Genomic DNA, 25,913 nt, shown 5'->3' with positions numbered 1-25,913 from the left:
ATTACTCTTTCTTTTCTGTTGGAAATTAAACTGGAACACTGTGAGCCTTCTGTGCCTGTGAAAGGTTTCCTTGCTGGGTCTTGGGGGACTACACTGAAATTACTTTGCAAATTCTTCTTCCTCAGTTTGGAATTTGTGAATGATCAGCAGGTGGTTTCAGACATCAGTCAGGAACTGTACTTTAAGTGAATTATTTAGATGACAGACCCAAATCATGGTCTCAATTTCTCTTAAGGAAAACCTGTAAAAGCTCTTTCAGATTGAAATATGATGTTTCAGGTTCTGGGATTGCTCCTGAATAGCCTTGCAACACATATTCACCAATCAGCTATACATCTGGGGAGCATGCCCCCCAGAGCCTCTCTGAATTTAGAAATTAAAAACCAAAATCCATTTACTCAAGTTCCCAAGCAAAGCAATTTGGACTTTGATTTCTTGTAGCATCTTTTGGCTGATTTATGCTATGATTAAATTTTTTGTTGCTGATGATGCATTATGCATGCAGTATCTGATGAAATAACATCACAGTAAAATCTAAAAATAGAATCATTCAAATATCCTTTAAAGAAAACCTGACATGAATGCTAGCTCACACATCAATGAAACTGAGCTGCAAAGGCACATTCCTCTTATCCACACTTCATGCAGAATTGAAAGCCCAGACAAATCCCTGTTGTGCACAATTCTACCATCTAAACCTCAGAGGTGATTTGATTTGATTTAATTTAATGAGACAGGAAAAGTGGTGAGGTGTACACTGAGTTCTTCTGCACAGCACAGGTTGATAGTTTTACCCATTTTGTCCTTCCCAGTTAAGGTGTTGCAGTTTGCTGGTTGTGACTGCCCCTCAGCAGACCTGTGGGTAACACCTCAAGGCAGGGGTAGCATTTCAAAACAGCTTTTACCTTCCCTCAAATAAGAGAATGAAGCAGCTCAGCCTTATTGATATCAACAGAGGAAAATGTCTTTCTCTCTTTCACACCATAAGCAGCCATGTCCTAAACATCTGCTCTCTGCCTCAATCATTTATTCTCTCCTTGCTTTGAAAATGCGCATAGGAGGGTTCAGGACTTGAGGTTGATACCTAGGTACTGCTTATTGGTGTCCTAGCAGGACTGGCTGCCTGCTTGAGTCACTGGGGACCCTGAAATCCATTGTTGTGTCCCCTTCTCATGGAATGAACACATTTGAGGAGGGGGAAACTTCATTCTGCCTCAGAAGAAAGTAATGTGTGTGTATGATCAGCTAAAAAGAGCTGCACACATGTTTTAATCTGTGTATTCACTGAGTGAACATGTTCTGTGGGTGTGATAATTGTGCAGAAGATGATGGGGATCCACTCATCCTTGGCAGCACATCAATTGTGCCCCCTTCATGTAGCTTGAAAGGGGAAGAGAGATGTTAAAAAATTACAGAAAAGGGATTCCTCAAGCTCAGGCACAGAATAATAGAGGTGAAACATACAGAAAATGTGAATTACAACCAGACAAATAAATATTGTTTGGAAAGAGAAGAGTGATGGAAAAATCAGTGTGACTTCTGGACTCTTCCCCTCCCAGAGCCCAAGCAAACTTCAAAGCTTTTGCAGAGTGTTTTTTAAAGTTTGACTCCATTCTGACATTGCTTTCCTCTTCCATGCAGTTAACCCTGAAGGATGCAGGTCTCCTTTTGAAGAATGCTTGGTGAGATTTATTATTTTGGCTTCAGTGTGAGAGTAACTGCTGTCAGCACATGGGGATGAGCAGTGGGCTTTGGTTTTGAGCACAGCAGTTATAAACAGACCCGCCTATAGAGAGCAGGGAGTTGACCTTGCAAACATTGTGCACTGTATTGAGTTCAGCTCGCTCCTCAGTGACAGGATTTATTTGTTTTACTTCTCTGTCTTCAGCAATGAAAGACTCTGACAGAATATCAATTCAATGGGTTATTTCTCAGGCATTTCAAGACAGCCTTCCCCTGCAATCGAGATTTCATCACTTTGAGACTTGAGAAAAAGGAACTTTTTTCTTTTTTACCTCTGCAGCACGTAGTGTCTCTAGCTGGATCATTTGAGGTGCATTTGCAGCATTTAAGTAAGCTTTCACTACTTCACAGACAGAAGAGGTACATGCTTCCATTAAGTGTCTGTGGGACGATTAGCCTATTAACATTCAGCAAAGCAAAGCTGACTTTAATTATTTCATTTGCAGTTGCTGCTTCCAGTGTGGTTTGTTTGGAATTACAGAGACGTAGTAGTTAATGATTATAGCACAGCCAGGGAGAGCCACAATGAGGCAGAACGTGCTTGCAAGCAAAGCCACAAACGACCTCTCTTCATGCCATGCCTGATTCCTACCCTTTAAAACTGATCAAATGAGGGCCCCACAGTCTCTGCTGGCACCTCCACATTTAATATTATAAACAGTGCTTAATGCATGCAGATTTGCCCTCCCGACGGTGAGTAACAGCGGCTGCAGCAGCCTGTTATTGAATAGAATGTGACAGAACTGCTTCTTTTGCTCAGTTTGTGTGGGTCTGTACTTGCAGAGCTGAAAGCTCCAGGTTTATTCCCAGTTAATGACAGCAGCACTAGTGCCTGCACATATGCATTATTTACATAGAAACAAAATTAAAACTTTGACAGAGGAGAATATTTTAGGCAGATTGTTTCTGCTTTCAGCAAGCCGTGGGAAGCAGTGATGCCATTACTGAGAGAATAACATGGTTAAATCTGTCTTTGATACACACAGAAGTGACAATGCAATTTTGCCAAGGGTCCAAGTATTCCAGACCTGTCCCTAACTAATGAGCTAGAGATTCATCTCCCATCAAATAAGATACTTCCACACTATGAAATTTTGAGAATTACGTGAAATCCATAAAATGTAACTGCATTCTGATAATTCTTTTCAAATGATTCACATCTATAGAGAAGATAAATCCATCAGCCAGAATGTAATTTGTTTTTCTGTGGATCTGATAATTTAAACAGCATGCAGTTGAGATTGCAGTAAGTTGGATTATTTCCTGGTTTTGTCGTAAATTTATAGAAACTAGATAAAAGTTCCTTTCTAGCCTCAAAAAAGCAGTTCTTCCCCTGATGTACACTCTTAAACATTGGAGGAAAATATTTCCTTTAAAGCAGCCAAGACAAGAATATCAAATATCTATTGGGAAAATAAATTGGACTCCTGAAATGTTAATAGAAACATAAATCCCTCTAGTATTAAACTCATATAAATTTTTCAGTAGTTTTAGAAGTAAAACTTATGGGCATATTTATTGGAAAGTCTAGTCTATTAATGGGAAAGAAAAAAAAATATTTACCCATGCTCATACTTTCTGCAAATGTGTTTTTATATTTGGACTCAGCTATTAAAGTACAGCTGTTTATGAAGATTTACATTTAAAATCTTTTCCTGCTCTACTTCCTTCCCAGGAAATGGATTTTTTTAGAACAAATATTTTCATAAGACTATTTCAGGTCAGATGGCATTTCCACTCAATTACATGAGACCCGTTCCCCAAGAGTCCTCAGGGACATGACAACCTAAACATTGTTCTTAAGCATACCTGATTCTCACTAGTGTCCTGTGTTCTGAATATTTCTCTTATTTCTTCCTTCCTTCATTGTACAAATCTTGGCTTTATTATGACCTGAATTGATACAGTACTTCAGTTTTTAAAATAAAACATTTTGCATCCATTTTGATTTTACAAGTTAAATCCCAAACTACTGAGAGCAGCCAGAATTTTACTATGGTTTTAAAATATGTACTACAGCTCAGAAACCTAATGATATAGTCTGTGGTCCAGTTTCATTTAAGGTGCTATTTTGTGCTTCATCCTCATTCCACTTAAATGATCCTTGTTATAACTACTGCACCAATTTTGACTATCTGAACAAAAGAGAGCATAATTTGCTGTTTAAAGGCAAAATATTTGGACTGTTGGAAACACACCTGCAGAGAGGATTCTGATGCCAGCCAGTCCTCAAGGGAGAGCAGTGTCCTCTGACTCCTTCCCATAGGAGGAAGTATCTGCACCTCAGCCAGGAGGACATGCAGGGGAGCACAGTCCTCTTGGATAGTGTCTTTCAGTAGTTTGGGGGGCAAAACATCAAAGCCAACACTTCATCCCACAAACTGCAAATGCCTGACAGTCAGGTCACAGAACTATGGCTTGGTATGGTCCTGTATTTGTCATGTAGACTCTTTACCAAGCTTTTAATTTTTGGTGTAGTTCTAATAATATGTGAGATGCACAGAGGGAGAGAGTGGGACCCCCTGTCCTGCATTAGGGCAGAAAGAGCTTAACTAAAACCACTCTGAAATTAGCCTGAGCCTGTGAGGTGTTTTAGCACTGCAGAAACACAGTTCTACTAGAATAGAATGAAAGGGAACATTTTCAAAGCTGATCTGGCCAAAAAAGGCCAGAAGATCACTTGTGTATGGACATAATTACCCACTGCCAGCTCAGGAAAGCACCTGTGTGTGTGATCACACAGTACCAGGTGCTTCAGAGTGGCCCCGAAAAGGGACAAAGCTGCAGACCTGAAGTCTCTTTGAGCATTTGGGCTCTGACACAGCACTTAGCTCAGTGTTTATGAAAAAAAACCAAAACATTCAGGTATGACAAAAAGTATCAAAGTATGTTTATCATGGAAAATGAGATAAATTCCCTCTTTTTCTTTGCAGTGTTTCAGTTTCACTGGATGCTCAGCACAAGTCAGAATTACACTGGAGGGCAGAAGTCTGCTGCTGCATCAACAAAGCTTCTCTGAGTCTGATAGCTGAATAACTAAGAAAGACAGTGCTTCTGTCAAGCCTCTTTTAACCATTAATTGCTTCAGTGCTATATTTACAACTGTTACATAATCTTAAAGGTTGCTTTTGATATAATGAAGAAACCCAGCAGGTTGTCAGCTTAAATAATATTTCATGTGTGTGTTAAAATGAGTTAGTCATCCCTATACATTTATGTTACAGTCCTGGGACTTGGGCAATCTTCATTTTGGTTTATTTATGGTTTTATAATAAATTTTGCTGCAGTATGGAGCTAAATTATTTTTAAATACTGATGCAGATTGGATTATTACTCAAAAGCAGAACCAAAAATCAACAGATGTAAGAGATATATTTAAACTAATTCCCATCACATCACAGCAGAAACAGGTACATGGCATGTGGATTCTTTTTCCTCTACCTGTTTCTATTCTGTTTCCTCTACCTTTTGCCTCTATCTGATTTCTGCCTGTGATCATTAATTTAGCACATACTGAATTGCATTTTCAAATACATCTCAAAACAAATGAACACATGCTTCTGTTTTCAGACTCCAGTCGTTCTGTTGTGGGTAGCCTTTATTTTAAGGCTATCTGTACCGTGACAGCCAGCAGCATTATTTATCAGTGGAATGTCTAATGGCCCAGTTCTGCAGATGTTGAAATTACTACATGATGGTTGCATTTTGTCAGCAATCACTGAATGTCCAGGGTGGACTTTTAAGAGCTGCTACAAACTGATCTCTGTAATAAGAGGTAGGTGCTGGGACAAAGGGGGTGAGACCGTGCCCCTGCCAGCAGGTTTGGTGAGCAGCAGCTTATGAGTTGTTTTTGAATCTCCCACCAGCTGGACTTCTAGCAAATACCCAGCAAAAGTATAAAAATGCAGATTAAACTAGGACTTGCACAGCTAAAAGCTGTGCTATAATTTCATCTTAAAATGTGTAATTATAACAAACCAGACAATAACAACTCCTGAACATTGTGAAACAGAGCAAATAAAATATGAACAAATGTAATTCTATAAGCTGTTCCCTTCACATTAGCAAGATGGCTCTCAGGAGTCTTGTTACTTGCTCTAAAAGGATGTGCATTTTGCAACTTTTGTTGGAAAGGAAAACTGTCTTTCACATGCAGAAATTGCGTATTTTTACACTTATTTCAGGTCCTTGCAGAGGAGGTTTCTGAGTCATGCAGCTTTTTATTTCATTAGCAACAATATTGCCACAATGAGTGATATTAAAACTACATGAACAGCAAAAAAAATTTGAAACATTATTGGCAGGAAAGTAGATTTGCTGCTGCTGGCGCCTGTTCTAGGGCCTGAGAAAGTAGACTGAGCAGCTGCTGCTGAGGGTGATGCTGACATTTGTATAGAGGCTTGTTCGTAGTTACTGTTGGGCAGGTAAGGTGCAGCTTTCTAGCAATATTCAATGCTACCCTGTCTTTATAACTTCTCTGAGGTTCTAAGCTTTGATCTCTAATGAAACACAGCTCTTTATCTTCTTTCTTTAGCTACCACTCAGCTTCTGAGATGGTGGCAAAAGAGTGGACAAAACATGGAATCATGGAGACCAGTGAGATTTTCTAAGGGTTCTTAATGCAGCTGCAGTCAATGGCATCATTGACAGATGAAAGGCAAAACAAAACCCCAATTAACCCAGTCACATATAATGGACCTGTGTTTGTTTTCTAGTATTTATATAAATGTAGTAGTGTAGACCCCAGAAATTTAGACTATAACAAGTTGATCTTCATAATGAAGGAAGGGAGGAAAGAAAAAAATTCATTACTCCTGCCTTATTTAGAGAAAATTGAGATGTATGTTGAGATATATAGTGGTGACATTGAAAATCTCCCAGAAAGCAAGGAATAAGAGTTAGATTACAGGATGTTCAGGCTGTTTTAGAGAATTGGTGAGATCTTCACAGTGGGACTGATCTGGCAGAAAGGCAGCTTCTCCACAGCCCAGCTGACTACTGTGTAAAGAGACATCTGCCCAACAGGCAGAGCCCTGTCCTCCAGCTTGGGTGGCCATCTCATGACCTCAGCCTTATGAAAGCACAAACCTCACAGTTTCTCCAAACTCTCAGTTTTCCTTAGCCCAGGGGAGCTGCCATTTCCACAGCTCTCCTTCATTTCAGGTTTCCTGGTCCCTTATCAGGGGAGGAAGGGCACTGTGTGAGGGGAACCTACACCTTTACACAATGTGAACATTTTTACAGACCCTGATTATAGCCAGGGTGGAGCAGGAACTCTCACTGCAGCCATCCATGGCTTTGGGAAAGGATGGATTGCTCTTGCTGCCTGCTCTTCAGGAACATCACTGGGGCCAATTCCTCTGCCTCAGACTGGCATCGAGGGCTTTGCTCTGTGCCCTGCAGCTCCACAGCCCACATGCATCAGGGACAGGAGGGAAAGGGCTGCAGGAGAGCAATGTTCCAGACCAAGGAGCTGCTCCTTCCCCTAAGCCCAAGACCCACCCAGTACCAAATTGTGACGGGAGTAATCTCATTCATCCCCAGGCTCTGCTCAGCCTCTGCCCCTGTTAATACAGACCAGTCTGAGAACAGCAGGCAGGAAGGTGGGTGGTAGCTGAAGGGGAAGATTAAGAAATGTGAAGCTGAGGTTTAAGAACAGTTAAGAGAAAATGTGGGGTCTTTGATATTTTAAAGTCCAGTTCACAAGGAACCCACAAAACCACAGTTTCCCAGGCAGATGCAGCACACCATAATCCTGTACAAATGCTGTAGCCTTTCTGAAACACAGAGATAATTTAGAAGGAAGGTATATTAAGTGTCCTGGCATTGCTTTTTTAACAGCTGTGAAAACCTCTTTGCATCTCTTCAAAGAATTGCTGCTTATATGGGAAAACTGACTAAGCTGCCTTTTGTTTTCGGGCGAGCTCTGCAGTGGATCAGGCAAACAACAAACACCACCTCCACATGACTCGGCTACAAACACACTAATATGTCAGTATATCCATATCCAAAATTCCATGGTACCTAGTACCATAAAGGCTGTAGACTGCAATGATGTGACAGCTAAGATCTGTTAAGTTTTCAGTGCCACAGTCCACAACTTTCCACTAACAGCCCTAAACATAAACATCCCTTCCCTTCTGTGCATGCCATGCAGACTGACTGCTGGCCAGGAATCATCCTACTGCACAGTAGGATGATCCAGGCACCAAGAACTTGGCTCAGTTTTCAGGGAAATTATAACAGGAAAAGGAAATGAATAATAAGCAGTAGTGGAAAGGTCTGAGATAAGGAGTTATGGCAAACTTTAAGTCAATTTAAATGTTCTCTAAATTCCCAATCAACAGGTTTTGTTGCAGTGCACCCTCTGGTAGTTTTTCATGACAGCTGTTGCTTTAACCCAAAGTGGGTTTTGAGGTGAAGCTAGGCTGCAGACAGGTTGATAGGCTTAAAACTTTTATAATTATATTTATCTCACATATATATATATAAAATATGTTAGAAAGGAATTTGGGACAGGGAAAAGGATTTAAATCAAAAACACAGCCACCTAAGAGTAAGGGAAGGAGCTATCCTAGGTGCTAACTGATAAGAAGGACAGGTAGGGCAGAACTGGAGATCTTTGAAAATTAGGAATATAAACTGGAATATGCTTTAGGGGAAGAAGGATGTGAGAAAAATTGGCAGACTCAGAGTAGCAAAACAGGATGGTAGTTGCAGCATTAGTTATGCTTTAAGCAATACTGGAGATATCATCAGGTCTGGATAAAAACCAGGCACACTCAGCTCCCCACTCACAAAGTTCCTCACAACAGTGCCAGACTGAGCCCCAGTGCAGTGTTTGCAGTAACTGCATTGCTGATGAAAGCTCATTTTGAACAAAGTAAACCACTTCAAAATGCCCAGACAAAACTCAGTCTCTGGATCTACTCATCTCTTCTTCCTGCACTCCTGTTTTGGCACAAGGCAGTGTTTTTAACAGCAGGCTGCAGACAGCTTCCAGCCAGATTCTTCTGAGGTAAGTGCTGTGGCTAAAGAGTAAATCATTTAATAAAGCTTCTTTCCAGAACTTGCATGAAAAAAGCTCTGTGGAATTGTTAGGTTGGCACTTAAGGGACCATTTCTCCATACACACTCCCCAGACTCTGATGCCCTCATTTATTAATAGAGAATTAAATTCTGACTTCACCGGGGCTTTCAGTTTTGGGGTTTTATTTTTGGTTTATTGGTTGGATTTGTTTGTTTGTTTGATTGTTTGCCTCCTGGTGAGGACAAAGAGCAGTATGTTCAGTTTAAAAGAGAAAAACAAATGCATTTCTTAACTATACATGAGAAAGGACAACCTGCCCCTCACAGCACATAATTGCCTAGGGAGTTAATACTGCTGATTCATTTTCAGGGCTGTTTTACTGATGTGGGAGTTATACAAGAAGAAATGAACTAAAAAAAACACCAAAAAAAAAAAAAAAAAGCCCTAACAACCCAACAAAAAAAATTGTTTTCCTGTTTACTCTTGTATACTTTGTACATCATGTTAGTTTTGTTTTTTTCTTTTTTTTTTTTTTTTTTTTTTTGCTTATGTGGATGATGATTTACCATCTCCTCATTTTAAAAAGTAAGCTCTTTAAATATACTCTGTGTAATGTGTTAAATAACACTTTGTTTCAGGCAGGTTTCTTTGAATCTAACTTACTACTGGGCTTGCTGAGAAAATACTAAGAGCCCCTTTCAGACCTTGAAACCACATAATTTTAGCAGTGTAACTTAATGTCTTATTAGGAGAAAACTGCACAGTCGTTCTGGGAATGAGTAAAGGTCCCTCTTCCTGTCAGGGTTTGTCCAGTCCTTGTACTTGACTTCCTTGAGGGCAGCCTCTAATCTGTTTATCTGTTTTCAACAATCCCTTTTTTTTTTTTTTTTTTTTGCTTTATCCACCTAGATTTGGAAGCAATGTGCACATTTATGGATATACTTGCCAGCTTCACACTGAAGATTCTTTTCTTTGTTTTCTTTGACTTTCTCTGAAAGAGAAAATCCCAGGGCAAAACCTTTACTACAAAGCACACCCTAAGCTATGAAGGTGACCTTTCTCTTTCATTTTTCTGGATTTTTTTTTAAAATGCAGAGTCATCAGATGTTTGTCTTGACTTTTTTTTTTTTTTTTCAGTTTAAAAAAGTAAAGGAAACACATTACTTGTTTCTTCACTTTCCTTTCTCTTGAATGACTGTATGGTACCCTCTTATACTGGAAATCTTATGGCACTGAGACCCTGACCAGTACCCAAAGCAGGAACTGGGTGTTGAAAATGTGCTACAACAGGGTAGATTTTTAAAAAACAAAAGAGGAGTATTGAGCTCTGAAGGAGTAAAATGCATTTTTGCTTCTGGGATTTTCTATTGCACTTTATAAGAAACTTGACATTGACCATTTATGGTTAAATAGTCTTTTTTTTTTTTTTTTTTTTTTTTTTTTTTTTTTTTTTTTTTGCTGGTATCTTCTTTTAGGGAGCAGATTTTCCTAAAACACACTTTAATTAAGAAACAAATAGAAATCAAAGTCTCATTTTATTGAATATGACAGGTCCACAGCACGTAGTCTAATAAAATCCAGACCTCATGCAGAACATGTGAGCTCTGCCAGTCTCTGTCTCCCACAGAATTTAATGAGGTCTCCAACTGTTTTTTGCACCAAAACACTTTCCAACTCCTCTTCTTCAAGCCAAATACTTTTACTGGTTTACAGATTTTTTTTCAGATTAAAAATACTGACCTGAGAAATTTCTTTCAGTTTAAAACTGAAAGAAAAGCAGTTTAAAAAGCTGCTTTTTCTATGACAGACCATAATCCACAGCTAAGAAGCAGCCAGGGTCTATGGGGCAAACAAACAAAAACCCTGATCATATTAGGTTCTGGTTATAGCAGACATATGGATTGGTCCTGTAGTTATTTGTTTGGCTTTTTTAAATACTATAAAAAAACAGAATGAAAGAAGCAGTGAAAAGAGAGATTTTTGAGATTCTGCATAACTGTTACTGAAAAAAAATTATTGTTTAATGAGACCATATGGTCTGCTTACCTTGTCTTGACCTATGCTTAAGTTCTTTTAGTGTGATTGCTAAAATAAAAATACAGTTTCACATTCCTTGAATATCATACTGCAACGTCCAAGGAAAGTCCAGAGGCAACTTCTCAGGCTGGAAGCATCCAAAGCATTTTAACCAGGAGCTGTGGAGAAGGAAGGCTTTATCCTCTCCACAGTGTGTTGCAGAGTGTGTGCCCCAGGTGGTGCCAATAGGGAAGGCTGCAACTTCCTTGCACACTTCTGTCAACCCATTCTCTTTATGGTTTCATGGGTTGGAAATGAAACTTCACATAGAAACCAAATGCAGCTTGTGTAAGTCCCAGAATGCCAGATATGGCCAGATACTTGCATTCAGGTACAACATGCCTAGCTCCCACTTTTAGCATAAATTCAAAACTTTCCCTGCTCTGAAGATCTCTCTCTGCAATGCAGAGCAGTTGTGCAGACCTGCTGAACAAGCTGGTCAAATGCTGCAAGCTCCTCACTGTTTTTCCTGTGCCATTTGAAGGTTGGTTTATAGGCCCTCTGATGATGTCCGTTCTGCTGATGTCCATTCACAAACCTGTCTGGGAGCACTGCTTGCTGTGTCCACTGACACCCCGAGCCCTTGAGCTGTGGTCATTGGCAATGCCACTTTGTGCAGCATTGCTGATTTCACCTTGGGCTTTGAGAGCACTTGGAGGAAAGTTATTGGATTAAATCTGGCTATATAAAACTAGAAATATTTGTACAAACATCTGTTTATACAAAAATGAAAACAGCAGGTATGTTTTCAGTAGGGAAAGAAAGAGGTGCCAAATCATATTTTCCAATTATGGACCTCATTTGCACTGGATGTATCTCTATGAAAAAGCATTGGACTTACATCAAGTGAGTTTAATTGTGCCTTTGCCATGGCCCAGTGTGTTTCTTTTCCTTCCTTTTTTGATTACTCCCTTGTTCAACATGATTTGTAGTTTTCAATATTCAGCACCCCAGTTGAGCTATTTGCAGTCATTAACCTTTCAACCTGAATTTTAGATTTTGGTTTGACTTTGCAGCTTTGGTTTTATTCTTTCTTTTCTCTTTCTCTGCTAGATTATTTTCCTTCCTTCCTTCCTTCCTTCCTTCCTTCCTTCCTTCCTTCCTTCCTTCCTTCCTTCCTTCCTTCCTTCCTTCCTTCCTTCCCTTCCCTTCCCTTCCCTTCCCTTCCCTTCCCTTCCCTTCCCTTCCCTTCCCTTCCCTTCCCTTCCCTTCCCTTCCCTTCCCTTCCCTTCCCTTCCCTTCCCTTCCCTTCCCTTCCCTTCCCTTCCCTTCCCTTCCCTTCCCTTCCCTTCCCTTCCCTTCCCTTCCCTTCCCTTCCCTTCCCTTCCCTTCCCTTCCCTTCCCTTCCCTTCCCTTCCCTTCCCTTCCCTTCCCTTCCCTTCCCTTCCCTTCCCTTCCCTTCCCCCTCCCTTCCATCTTGATACTTCTAATTGTGTCTCAGTCCCAATGTTTCAATCATGTTTCCTCATCCAATAGTTACTATCAGCTCCATCTGTTCTTGCAGTTGCATGTCTCACTTCAGTGAGAGCTGCAGGGACATAATTGTCCTTGTCATCCTGTCTGACTTTGAATGCTTCACTGGCAATAGGGAACTAAAATTGCATTTGGACTTCATGCAGATACCTAATGATCCTGGTCCTCCCAATGATATCCCTCTTCCCATTCACACATCTGGGGGTTTTTCCTTGTGTATTGTTTCTCACTTTTGTTCAGATGAAATCTCAATCATCTTTGCTGTACCTGCTGTACTGAAAAAGGATTTGATGCAAATCTCAGTGCAGCAGAAGGGTCCTGACTCATGCATTTAGGATAGATCTATCTCACCAGTGACAACAGGTAACAGCTACACCACTTCTGGCAACTGAGCTAGTTCAGGGCACCTCTTCTTTAAAACCCTCTTTTCTCTAAAAGCACCTCTTCCCATGAGGAAGTGCCATGGGCTAACTCCAGGTGGGCACTTCCATTGAGCAAATCACATCAGCCCTCTAAAATATTCCCCAGCTGTCTGAGAGCTCTTCTTCTGTTTTATATTGTTTTCCTGTTCCCTGATGTACGAGATTCTGATACTGAATATTGATGAGTGGGATGGTCCTTACAGATGGGGAAGGGCAAGAGAGGAGAAGATGACTGGTTATGAGAGAGTAACTGTTCAAATCTAGTTCTCAGTTTGAAAACTCCCTCCACAAACAACAAAACCCTCCAAAGACCTTTTGAAAACCTGAAGGAGGAGATGTGAAGATCAAGCAAGTTTTCAATCTGTAGAAATGCATTTATACTCTTTATGTTTGTAATTTCTGCATTGAAATTTCCCTCTGGCTGGCCCAGTCTGGCCTGGAGTGATTTCAATCCACTGCAAAAAGCCTTTCTTAATTTTCCTCTGCTCACATCTCACTTTTTCTTCACTTCTAATGAATCATTCATCTTCCAAGGGAAAAAAAAAAATCTTTTTAATGCTGTCTTGTAACAATCTTCTTATTATCTTATCACCCCCTGTGCAACCTTCACTGCTGAAGCCTGCATTCATAAGTCAATGGGAGACACTTGCACATGGCAACTTGGCACTTACTCCTTGGAGCAAGACACTATCCTTGGAGAAAAATTACAGGCCAGAGCAAGTGTTAAGAGATATATGTTAAACAGAGATAGGAAAAAAGTGGTAACTGTGTTTTTTGGTAGTTTGTAAAAAAGACCTTTTCAAATAGTCTTGTGTTGGTAACATGAGAAGAGATAACCCCAGCTCCAGTACACCTGGATTACTGAATTAATTCCTGCTGAATGCAGGATCACAGCAAAACTGAAATCTTTTTGGTGTACAGTAACAGATAGTTTCCTTATCTGGTAAATCATCTCCACCAGAAAATGGCATGGCATGGTAAATCTGTATGAGAACTGAGCAGTGTCCCTGTTGTTTCCTTTCAGCAGTGAAGAACATGGAAATGAGGATGCTGAAGGTTCAAACAAGCCTCAGAAATGCAAAATATCTCACCAAGGAGAAATAAACCAATTTAAGATAATGATACTGGAATAAATAGCTTTTTCCTTTCTTCCTCCCATTTTTTTTCCTTTTAAATTTTGCAGGAGAAGAAACTTATTTTTAAATGTGTACATAAATTCCTATCTAATCAGACATAGCTGTCACTCCAGAAAGAGCAATATAAGTAGCAGGAGGGTGAGGATGGGACTCTGGGTGACATCAGCACGATGTGCTCAGACTGTTGTGGTGCCCAGGGCCAGGATGACAGGAACAGAGCAGCCCTATTGCTACTGTTTGCACATGGAGCCATTCTGCCTCTTGGCTTTCTCTTACTCCTGGAGAAGACAGCACCTACTGCTTGAATTTCAGCAGTTCCCCAAGCTTGCTCTGGGCCTCCTGAGCTCTCACTCTGAGAATATTTACTGTCTAGGGAAAGAAGAAGTTTCATAGAGAACCAAGTGCAAAGAAGCAAATAAAGCATATTTCAGATTTCTGTTATAGATTGCTCAGTACTGGGGCTGTGGCCTGTTATCTACAGCTCTGAGTACTAGATATTGCATATGAGTTACTTTAAGATATTTTTGCATTTGAATTGAGTAAAATTAGCAAACAGCCCCTCCTCAATTGCTTTGGATGAAGGGTGTTTGGGTTTTTTTAGAGAGAGAGAAGCATATGCTTTTTAAACTGAAAGAAAATCTGCCTTTCTGCCTGAGGGTGTCAGCAGATATTTGAAATGCTCCTCGAAAAAAAAGAGCCTGTGTGTCTTTCTTAAAAACAATCTGCACTTTCTGCTGTCTTCTGAAGGAAAGAACATTTCTGCACCAGCAAGTATTTATCAACTGCTTTAAAATATTTGGCTGGGAGATCTGAAGGAACAGAAGGTTTCCTGGACTCTTGTGCCAGCTTGATCTGCATTTTCTGACCACCAGTGGCCCCCACTTAAAATCCTTTCACCCTCACTTTACTGATAGCTTGCATATGGTTTTTGCCATCAGTGGTAGTCTCCAACAGCCCAGGCTGTATGCGAAATTTGAATATTATGGATTATCTGTTTGGACGCCTTTGGTCTTGAAAAGCTTCTGTTCTGAAAGATGATATGATGGCAGTGGCCAGATGTATCAGGGGCTGAGCTTTCCAGGCCCACTGTGCTTACACCATGAATTTGGAATATATCCTGTTCTTACCATCTTTTCCTGGTGAGAACTGCCCCTGGTCACAGCTGGTGTGTGGCTGTTCCTTCATGATCACTGTGTAACATTTATTACACACTGGTGTAATAATTTAATAATTTCATAATTTCGTACACACTGGTTCGTGGCTGTGGTGGGACTTCTGGCTCAGCTGTTGAAGTGAAAAGGCCAGCACATGCCCTTTTTCCCTATGTGGTGGGAAAGGCTGGGATTTCAAGACAGATGCTCACACATCAAAGCACAGCTGAGAGCACAGGCTGTGGTTTCCAAAGGAGGTAGTAATGTTTGAGTAGTCAGGTATCTCCTCTTGTGCTTGAGCAGGAAACTACACAACCTGCTCAACAGAGTATTTCAGTGTATGGATTACCCTCCTGAGGCTCTGGTAAGGCTTTGCTCTTGCTTAAAGGCTCTCAGTGGGGAGCTGCTGGATGCACTCCAGGAAGAAATACCTCACAGTGGAGATGGTGCTTCTCCAACACCACTTGGACCTTCCCATCCCACCAGCAGGTACTGAAACAGAGCCATCACTCATGCAGCCACTGCTATAAACGTGGAGTCCAGCCTTTCTCCCAAGCCTGTTTTTAGCAGTTGGGGTTGATCCTCATCCCTCAGCTTCACATGAGAGTGAGTGAGTGACTTGCCACTTTCCCTTGGAATTTGAACACAATCATCCCCTTGGTTCACTCATTCCTACCTGCACACACTGACAGAAAGAAAAACAATGACATTAACTGGTGTCACTGAATCATAGAATCATAGAATCACAGGATTCTGGGTTGGAAGGGACCTCAAAGAATTTTAAAGCCTGGACTTTCAAGGCTCCAACCCTGCTACCATGGGCAGAGACACATCCCTCTAGACTGGGTGGCTCACAGCCCCATCCAGCTTGGCCTTGAACACTTTCCAGGGATGGGACATCCAGTTTCTCTGGGCAACCTGTTCCAGTGTCTCATCTTCCTCACAGTAACGAATTTTTTCTAATATCTAACTTTAATCTCGTCTTTTGTTTTGAACCCATGGTTTGTCCTATCACCACAGCTCCTGATGAAGAGTCCTCCTCTGGCTTCCCAGAGGTCCCCTTCAGGAACTGAAAGGCTGCTATGAGATTTCTACACAACCTTCTCTTCTTCAGGCTCAACAGCCCCAACTTTCTCAGTCTGTCTTTACAGAGGAGGTGCTCCAGTCCTCTTACCAACTTTGAGGCCTCCTCTGGACTTGCTCCCTTTTTTGCTGGGGGCCCCAGAACTGGATGCAGCACTCTAAGTGGAGTCTCACAAGTGCAGAGTAGAGGGGGAGAATCACCTGTCCCAGCCTGCTGCCCAGATCCTTTTGTTGTAGCCCAAGATTCATTTGGCTTTCTGGGCTGCAAGTGCTCACTGCTGGCTCAGGGTGAGTTTTTCATCAACCATCATCCCCAAGCCCATCTCAACAGGGCTGCTCTCAACCACTTCTCTGCCCAACCTGTAGGTGTGACTATAAGTCCATGTTGTTTTCCCCACATTTATTTCATATTATGAGGAGGACACTGTTAGTATAGATTTTAGTTGAGGAGGTTTGCTGGCCTAAAGTGTTCAGTAACAAAGAGTTACGTACAGAGAAACATCTCCCTTGCATTTATTTTCTACTCAGCAAGCCGCTGTTGGCTTTCAAATCTGTTGATTCTTTCAAGACATCACCAAAACTACTGGAAACTTCCTCTGCATCCAAAAGCCATTTTAGTTAGATGTGTCTTAAGAACTTAGAAAGAAGCATGGACAAAATTGACTGCCATTCTTATAGAAAATCCAAAATACCTTGTGTGCATATATTTTGATTCACAGAAAGTAACACTGTGAGAAATTGAGCTCCCTTAGGCTCATGATAGCTTTTTTTGCCACTGTTGTGCTTTCATTGGTTTTGTAATGGCAGTAGCTGTCACATTTTTCTATGAACAAATTTTGTATATTAGTATGAGTAATTTATATGTGTTTAATCTGAATATTTCTATATTCCCAACTGCACTTAATATCCTTATTTTAAAGTAATATCCTTATTTCTTCTCCCACAAAGTGTGTCATTCTACCCAGAAATGGGGTATGACTTCATATAGAAATAATTTCTGATTACATCAAGGTTCAAATTGATTTGTTGTCACGGTATCCAATTTGTATACTTATTCTGCAGATAGCTTGCTTAAATTAATGTAAAATTTTTGTAAGCAGTTCTTTCTCCTCTTCTTCCAGTCAAATGCATGAAGAAAATGGAAAGAGTGCATCAGGTATATGGTCATAGTTTATTTTTCATGCTCAGTTGCTGGGATTGGTTCCCAGAATGGAGCTCAGCTGCTTCCAGAAATAGTTCTGCAAAATCACACTCAAGCAGCAAACCCTGAAATGAAATCTGAGAGAAACTAAATCAAATGAGAGCAAAAAGAGGTTTTCACACACCTCTGTGAATCCAGCTCATTCAATTTCACACAACAATCATTAATATTTTTCCCTATGTTTTAATCTTTTTTATATTCAATACATATTGTTTTTATTCTTTGCTAGATATTATTACCTTAAATACAAACTTTCTCCCCAAAATATATTTAATTGGGGGTATAAGGGTAAATTTCTATTCTGAATCTATATTGAGGTGTTGAGCTCCTCTCTAGACAGCTGTAAACAGAGTCACATATCTAGAACATGAATCCCCTCAGAGAGAAAGTCCTGCACCTCATTATTCTTATGCATCTGCTGTACCGTAGCAGAGCACATTCTGGTGCCAGTCTGGGCTTTCTGACGCAGAAAAGTTGGAAGAACAAAAATATGAGAAAAACCAAACCCTAGTTGATAGGTGGGGATGGATGTCTTGGTCACCTTTAGCTTCTTACCAGTCATTTTCACTCTTTGCCAGCCAGCTGGCCTCCTTGAAAGAAATGCACATGAGGAATACCAGTGTGGATGTACCAGTGAAAATGGAGGAACACCCAAGGGAAAGGAGATGTTTTGGAGTGTGCCAAGAGGGCAATGAAGGCAGGACTTTGTACAGAATGGGATGCTCCACTGTGTTAAAAACCACTCCAGGTGAAACATTATCAGCTTTAAATGTTGGGACCACCCTTGATGAGGTTCCTGTATCTGAGAATATGGCATTTATTTAACAGTGAGGATATATTTGGCATTAATCAGGTGCTGCAGATTTCCATTAAAACAAGCAGGAAAAACTGGCTCTTGCAGCAGGTGAAATAATTTTCCTGCTTAGTTCTCAGGGACAGGATGGGGACATGTGTTTGGCCATCACTAACAAGGCATCTAACATGAAGCAATTCCAACAGAAAAACTTGGAGACAGGAGAGAAAGCCAACACATAAAACATGAAACATAAATAGCAGAATATGCAATAAATGTTCTCCAGTGTTGCTAAGTGATATGCCAGGCGTGGGCAAGAGCGATGCCGTCCTGGGAGCGCTCCAGTCTGCCAGCCCTTAATGGAATCGTCTTCTGCCCAAGATGCCCAAAAGGTAAAAATTCATTTGAGAATGAGGGGAGAGCAGTGGAGAGTGCATTAGGAAACTACTGAAGAGAAATAACAGCTTTTGAAGTGTAATCCCTTAATAAAACATGTGGCAAAAGCTTGAAAGGCCCAGGTGGAGCCATTTCCAAAGGCACAGGAAAAGTTTGTCTTATTTCTTACCTTAGAAATGCTTCCATGTCTTCTTCCCCTCAGACAAGTTCCTATTTAATCCCAAAACATGGCACAGAAGCCTGTGCATCGGGTGGCTTGGGCATTGAAAACATGGAGCAAGATTCCCCAATGCTCTGACATCCCAGAGGAAGCTGCAGAGAGGAGGAACTCCATGAGGCTCTTGACACAGCTTTTTCAAAATTTAATTGGTATCTTCTGGATGAAAATCTTGCTATAAAAAATGAAATACTCTGCTAGCCCTGGGAATAGAGAGAATTAGGAGGACTTTTCTCTTGACAGACTTATACCTGTATGAAGAATATTCTTGAGGAGACTTCTCAAAGTGAATATGAAAAAGGCTGTTCATTATTTTCCATGAACTCTCTCTTCTCCTGTTGATGGATTTTAAATGTGTGGAGATGTATTTTTGGTCTCTTCAGTCCCAATTAGTTTCCTGGCCACATCTCAGCTGTGTGTAAGGACAAAGGACTGTCCCTTCCCTCACTTTCCTGAGAGTTGTGGTGCATTAGCCCTGATAATGGCCAAACAGCCCTTCAGCTACCTGTTCCTCAGTTCAAACTGATGAGAGAAATTGGGATGAAAACATTAATGGATCAAGATGAAGAAAGTGAGATTATTTGCCAATTAACATTGCAGGCAAACCAGACTTGAGGAAAATCAATTTATTGCCCCTGCTACTTACATGGGCAGGGACAGCCCAAACACAGGACCTACCTGTGTAGTAGCTACCTGGCACCCCAAAATGTGAGTTATCTGCACTTATTCTCATGGGTTTCATCTGAATTTTAAAGTTTCTTTTGATATTGCACTGGGAATCAGGTACCTGACCCTCTCAAAGCCCACAGCTCTTGCCAAAGAGAAGCAGCAAGCTTCTATTTTCTGTGAAATAGCTCAAGATCCAAGGTAGTAGAAACACATACCCGATTTTCTGCACCATCAAGAAATTCCCAATTGCATCCTTCCTCCTTTAGTAAGAAAACGCTACACCAGGAAAACCAAATATGCAAAGGAAACTGACACCCAGGAGGTTAAACAGGCATTAGCTTGTGGCTGTCAGCAAAAGTTTATGTGCAAACAATTAATTCCTGTTGGATTTTGTCAAGTAACTGTAAAGGAATAGATTAACACCAGTAACCTCTCAGACTAATTTTTTTTTGCATGTTTCCTCTGTTCAAAGGGCTTTTCTTCCACAAAGGAAGGATATTTTCAGGACGCACAGATAGGCAGTTCTCTAGGTACTACACAAAACAGAAAATCTCAGTCTCAAAGGCTCCCCTATTTACCAATCTCTTATTTCAGTTATAATTTGATTTCAGACTGAGAATGCTGATGAGCATCAGCTCAGTAAGACTGTGAACATTCACATTTTTGTTTCTATTGTCAGCCTGACAGGTTTTAAAAAAGAAAAACAGAAGGAAGTGTTGGGTACTTTTGCTTGTGAACTACAGAGAAAATAACAATCAAAAAGCACAATCTGCAGTGAAAGGAAGGGTGGAATTCAGTCGTAGCTACAAGGAATTGTATATGCATTTTACATTTTTGAGACTTGTGCTGTTTAACATCTTTGTTTGCAACATGGACAGTGGGACTGAGTGTTTGACTGCACCCTCAGCAAGTTCACCAAACTACACAAAGTTATGGAATCTGACATGCTGGAGGGAAGGGGTGCCATCCACAGGGATTTCAACAGGCTTGAGAAGTGGCCCCATCTTCCCATAAAATGATGTGAACCTGTTGGAGCGAGTCCAGAGGAGGCCACAAAGATGATCAGAGGGAGAGAGCACCTCTGCTATGAAGGCAGGATGACAGAGTTGGGGGCTGTTCAGCCAGAGAAGAGAAGGTTCTGGGGAGACCTTCTAGCAGCTTTCCAGTTCTGCAGTACAAAGGCCTGTGGTGTGGGTAAAGGACAATTTTGTTCCCAGATCAGATACAGCTCTTTGTAGTTAATTTTCTTGCAGATTAACAAAAGGCATAGACTGCTGGCTTTTAATGTTCCAAAGTCATTCGGGTGAGAGTTTTTAAGTGTGGAATGGTTCATGGATCACATATTTATTCAGGTTCTGTGGCTACCTTTGCTTGTCTTTCTAGTTATGCTTTCTTATTATATATCTAAGAATATGGCAAAGCAGACTAGTTCTCCTGTGCTGGCACTAGCTGCCTTTTTCCATTCCAGGCCATCAAATGCTATTCTATTCATGTGACTTGCTTATTCATGCGACTTGTTGCTGAATTGTTGTCAATTTAGCTTTTTAATGTTGCCTCATATTCTTATATCCATAGATGTTCATGTGATCCCTTTAGTGGGAGGTTAATTAGTTGTATTTGGTTCTTCTCAAAAGAAAAAAAAAGAAAAGGGAGGACAGTGAATTTTCACAATAGTGACCAAATTTAGCTTAATTTTTAGATGGCTAGATTCCCATGATGTGGAACAAAACCTGACTGAGGTGCAATGTCTCACAGCTCCTGGTTTTAGTAAGAATGCAGAAGTTCTGCTCTGAATTCTAAGCAGGCAGAGACAATCCTGCTTCTCTGCATGAGTTCTACAGCAATTTTTTTCCTTCTTCCCTACCTTCTGCAGCTGATTTCTCACAGATATTATACTATCCACAGGCCCAACAAAATACTTCAATTTTCTGCTAAGAAGCAGATGCTTGCCAGCTCACATTTGTTATATAGTAATAGCATTCTGGAGTGAACCAAAAATGGCATTCTGCAAAATGTTTTTTGCTTCCCATCCCCATTTTCTCTTTCAGTAACAGTGGTCATGGAGAAACTCCATTGTGTTTTGCCATCCTGTTGTCACATGAATGACACCTCTGTTGGATTTGTTCATCAAGACATGGGGAATGTAGTAATAGAAGTGCCAGTCAGCCTGTTTTCTCACTTAACACAGCATATGGTAGAAGGTGGACTTTTAGATCTTGATTACTGATGTAAATCTGCGCTTCTGTTGATGTGGGAAACTCAGATCAGAATTAAACCTCTGGAAAAAGAGAAGAGTTTCTGAGAAGCTGAGTGTTGTGGCAGTTCATTGATATGCCTGAGCTCTTACAGCCATTCCTACTTAGTGGAATAGTCTCATTTGCTCCAGGCCCAGGGTCGTGGAGATGTGTGGGATCAGTGGGATCATCCTCCCACCCTTTATCTTGGTGCAGTGCAGAGCACTGAGTGATTATCCAGCTCTCTGAGTTTGTACTCTCTCTGAGTTCCTGAGCCGTGGGAACACAACTGGCAGGGTTTGTATTCCCATCTGGTGGCCTGTTTATTGTTGCTGTACGTGTAGAAGCAGCAAAAGTCACAATCTCCTGCAGGGTCATAAAGATTTTATGTTCTTCAAGTCAAAAACCAGCAGTAAGGATCTTGAATGCACTTAGGGCCACAATTAAATCTACCCTTGTAATTAATAGTTCCAAGAACTGAGAAAGGCATTCAGAACTAAATGAGAGAGAAGAGTTATTTGGTATTGTGTATAAGGCTTTCAGAACACAGGCACAGAGATTAGCTTTCTCCATACTCAGATGAATTTCAGCCATGGTGATTGTTTGCAGCCTGCTGGCAGAAGGCAGCAGTGTTTTCCCTGTGAAGCCATTTGGTTCAAATCCAAATGACAGCATTTCTCAGAACAAAGCATGAAGCCATTTACTTTCTTGAGGCCACACAGACCATGCTCATTTCTACGGCATCTTGCTGACAATCGAGTGCTATCTTAAAAAACCCTTTGGTGAAGGCTGAGAACACAATTAAAGTAAGCCAACTTGTGATTTTCCCATAGTCATAATTTGAACAAAAATGTAGTTCTTGGTTATTTTGTTTTATTCCTGCCTGCTGTGAAATGCATCACAAAATGCCTTAAAACCTAGAAGTTCAATATCTCTGTACTTATCTGGAGTTAATGAAACATTTTACATCAGCTAAGATTCCCAGGACAACAGTTACTGCCAAGATTAAGGAGAATATTTCTATTACCTGTAAGAATATGTATATGTATAAATTTTCTTATTCTTAACTAGAGCACATCAAAGAAAGGGAAAGAAAAGATGAAGGTATCTCCTCTTTGCTCTCCATAACCATCTGTTGATGGCTGCATTGTGGGTAGTCAGTAAATGATACAATTTTGGTGTTTCTGTTTCCGTTCACCTGGACATCCTCAGGGCCATTACATTTGTCCAGGCCAAAACCACCAGGGCCTCACTGAGCCAGGTGTGCTCAACACATAACAAAGCACATTTCCTCACCTTGGTTGTATTTTGAGAATCAGAATGGGTAAGGCTGGAAGGACCACAGTGTGGTCATCTGGTCCAACCTCCCTGCTCAAGCAGGGTAATCCTGGAGCACATGGACTAGGATTGTGTCCAGATGATTCTGGAATATCTCCAGTTAAGGGGACTCCACACTCTCTCTGGACAACCTGTTCCAGTGCATGATTACCCACATAGTAAAGAAGTCCCATTTCCCTCTTGTTAAAATTACCTCTACCTTCTTCTGAGTTAACCACAGCACGCCAGACTAAAGACCAAAGTATTTCATTAACTTAGTTCATAGTGATTAGTATTACTTCCTGGAAATATATAATGAGTGATGGTGACTGCTGCAGGGGAACCCTACTCAATTTAAGAGGTTTATTTCAAATCAGGATCAAGGATAATTAAAGTTGTATTAATGACAGGTAATTAAGAGACAATCAGTCAGCTGTACATTCTGGATCAGTATTAGCAATGTAACAGATAAAGCACAGCAAAACGTCTGAAGATCTGAACACCCTACTATAAAGAGTCAAAGGGCTGCTTTTGGCAGTGCTGAAACAGGGTCTGCCCACAGGTCTTTCAACCTCATTTCTATCCCCACTGCTACACATTTTTCATACTATTTCACTGTATCCCACAGACATTGTGCACAGATTCCCTGGAACAGGCTGACCAGAGAAGCTGTGGCTGCCACATCCCTTGAAATATTCGAGGCTGAGTTGGATGGGGATCTGAGCAGCTTGGTTTAGTGGAAGGTGTCCCTGCCCATGGCAGGGGAGCTGGAACTAAGGGATCTTTAAGTTCCCTTCTAACTCAAAGTATTCTGTGATTCCATGATTCACTCCTGTGAGGTTTGTGCTTGTGATAATGAGACAAAATAGTACATAATACAGCAAAACCAAAGTCAGTTTTCTCCAAGCCTGAAATCCTTCCTCAATTTTGGTATTGTACATAATCCAATATTATATTATTATATAATATATAATTATATAATACAATACTAAATTAGTATCCTATGTACCAGACAACCCCTTCCTAGTAAAGGGATATGTATTTCCAACTCACCTCATGATTAACTAGTATTTATTTAGCAATATGACAATATTAGATGCCTTCCATTTCTGAATTCTGCAGATGAATTGAAAGCTGCTGCCGAGAACACAGTAAGTAAAGTACAGTTATATAATTGTGGAGCCTGGTGAATACTCAGGGGAGAGAAAGAATTATGGATTGTGAACAAACACCATTTCTTTTCATTCCAGACTTCCTTTTTGAACTTAGCATGAATATGAATAAATAGTAAGAACTGGATTATTCTTATGGATTTGAGTAATCAGAGGCTAAGAATAGTATAGGAGAATCTGGTGCTGCTCCTGTTTTACATCCTCTGACAACAAAAGAGAAGAAAAACCCCAAATCCTGGAATAAAAGCAGATTCCTGTCCCCAGCAGACAGCAGGGTCTCAGAAGCAGCAGAAAATTCCCCAGGTTCTCCAAAAGAATTTTCAGTGCACAGAAAGCATAAAAATATTTGTGCTTAGCAGTGTAATAATCTGGACTGCAGAAGAAAGCATAATGAAAATCAGGTACCTCTGACATTTGTCAAATTGCCAAAGAACAACTGCAATTTGGTAAAAACAAAGATGACAGACATCAATATTTTCCTGGGGAGACCTAAGAGCACCAGGACACAAAAATATTGGCAAAGCTAGTGAGTAATTCACATAAAAATGGAAAGAGAAAGAAGAAAGGACTCAAAGATGCTCATTCTGTGATGAAAATGCATACAAAAATATTGATTTAGCCAAGGGTCTTTAGGAACTCCGCTTCCATGGGAAATGTTAGAAGAAGTTATCTATCTGCATCTCGTTCTACAAATTTACACATTTGCTTGTGTGAAGGAGTGGCTGCAAAGCCACATTTCTGCAAAGAACACTTCGCTTTTTATATGCAGACACACTTTCATCTCTGACAATGCAAACATTCAGTTACTACAGACCTTTGCTGGACATATCTCTGAAGGTTATGCTGAAAAAAGTTTCCCTGGGTTGTTCAATTTTTCCTACAGTGGTTTTTATTGTGGTTAAATTTTGTACCATTGTCTCTGAAGAAATGTTCTGGAAAGGAAAGCGTAATGAGTGTGAAACAGTGTTGCTATAAAGAGTAAATACTGTTATAATCTCCATAATGCTCAGACAATTTATGATCTTTCCTAGTGGTCAAAAGATAAGAACAACCACAGGTTGAAAATGGAACTAAAGAATTTTACCTTTAATCTTTATGACTTTGTAAAGGAAAAAGTGTGAGTTTTAAAAAATGCCCTTTCTTCTTCATTTTCTTCTGTCATTGGTAAAAAATAGGTTTTGTCAGCAAAAGAATGGTACCTGTTAGGATGGCAGCAGAGAAGCAAAGAAATACAAAGGGTGACAAAAAAGATAAAAGCATTAGAGAAAAAAAAATTGTAAGTGGAAACATGGAGGAAGCTGAATTTATTCCCTCTATGACAATGAAGATTCAGGAAGGGTAGTTTATATATAGCTTCAGAGTAACAATAAATATAAAGAAGATAATTCTCAGTAGATGATGTGATAAGAAGTAGTGGCCTGAAACTATGAAGGGAAAGCTTTAGGATACACATTAAGAGATATTTTTTAATGACAAGAATAAGCAAGGGGAGTGGCTGAAACAAAGTCTCTGTGGAGAATCTCACCTGGATAAGGAGAAATCTTGCCCTTAACAATATTATCATAGATTTGAAATCCAGAACTGATAGTAAATTGACTGATATTAAATCAAATCCAAGAGACCAGCATTTCAGCTTTTCTTAAGGGCAGTAATGAATGTCTTTCTTTCCAGAAGTCTTCAGATCACTGAGACTTATTACAAATTCCCTGATTTTTTTAAGGAGAGGTAACAGTATCTAAATGTTGTCGATCAAGTTCCTGTATTATATATGCTATATTTTGGGATTTTAAAAAAATATTT

General features: G+C 40.3%; 1 long non-coding RNA gene across 1 annotated transcript in view; it reads left to right on the top strand.

Annotated features, from left to right (window-relative positions):
• The first annotated feature begins 8,558 nt into the window (after positions 1–8,558).
• The window catches only part of LOC128811724 (uncharacterized), an 88,170-nt gene continuing 70,815 nt past the window's right edge, over positions 8,559–25,913 (top strand). The window contains exon 1 of the long non-coding RNA XR_008438441.1: positions 8,559–8,761. This is a non-coding gene — a long non-coding RNA (uncharacterized LOC128811724). The remainder of the gene's footprint in view (positions 8,762–25,913) is intronic.

The sequence above is a fragment of the Vidua macroura genome, chromosome 1 (assembly GCF_024509145.1).
Source record: "Vidua macroura isolate BioBank_ID:100142 chromosome 1, ASM2450914v1, whole genome shotgun sequence".
Classification (NCBI taxonomy): Eukaryota; Metazoa; Chordata; class Aves; order Passeriformes; family Viduidae; genus Vidua; species Vidua macroura.
The sequence above is the reverse complement of the archived record's forward strand: the minus strand, read 5'-3'. Positions and strand labels throughout refer to the sequence as shown.